A 662-nucleotide genomic window follows, 5' to 3' on the forward strand; every position below is an offset into this window, starting at 1 on the left:
ATCAAAACTATAAAAATGCTTTTTAGTGTTTTAATAAGAATACAATGATTTAATAGTATGTACATCCCAAAGTATTAGGTAATATTTAAAATTAATGTTCACTGGCTATGTTACACCATTTGTAGATGTCAATTGGTGGCACAGTACATGCTCTAAAAAGATATTGTCTTAGTGGTTTTCATGAGCATCTCATTTAAAAGGTTGTATTTATAATATCCTAGAGTAGTATAGTAAGTAGAAAACTACTGTTACCAAATAGTAGACACCTTTATCCAACAGAACGATCAAAGTGAGAAGTGACTGCTTCTCTATGTGTCCTCCATCTAGGTTGGTACCCTTCTGAAGGTGATGTTTCCATTTCTCTAACACTTCCCTGAAGAACGCTGCTCTTCCACTTACATTATGTCAAATGACAATTTGGGCATCTTCGAGGGAGTTAAATTGCAATCTTTTCCGTGTTCTGTGAGTTTGGGGAACAAAGGGAAGACGGAGAGAGCAAGATCAGGGTGGGGAGTAGATGGGGTAAGGTTTTCCAAAGAAATGATCGTAGAACAGTCCTGGTTACCCTCTAAGAGTGAACAGGTACATTGTCAGGATGAAAAATATTTTCTCAGTGCAGCTTCCCTGGCTTTTGCCCCCCTCATCAGTGCAGATTTCTCCCT

This window comes from Echinops telfairi, unplaced genomic scaffold (assembly GCF_000313985.2).
Source record: "Echinops telfairi isolate 266 unplaced genomic scaffold, ASM31398v2 ScPeMD7_6080;HRSCAF=6971, whole genome shotgun sequence".
Classification (NCBI taxonomy): domain Eukaryota; kingdom Metazoa; phylum Chordata; class Mammalia; order Afrosoricida; family Tenrecidae; genus Echinops; species Echinops telfairi.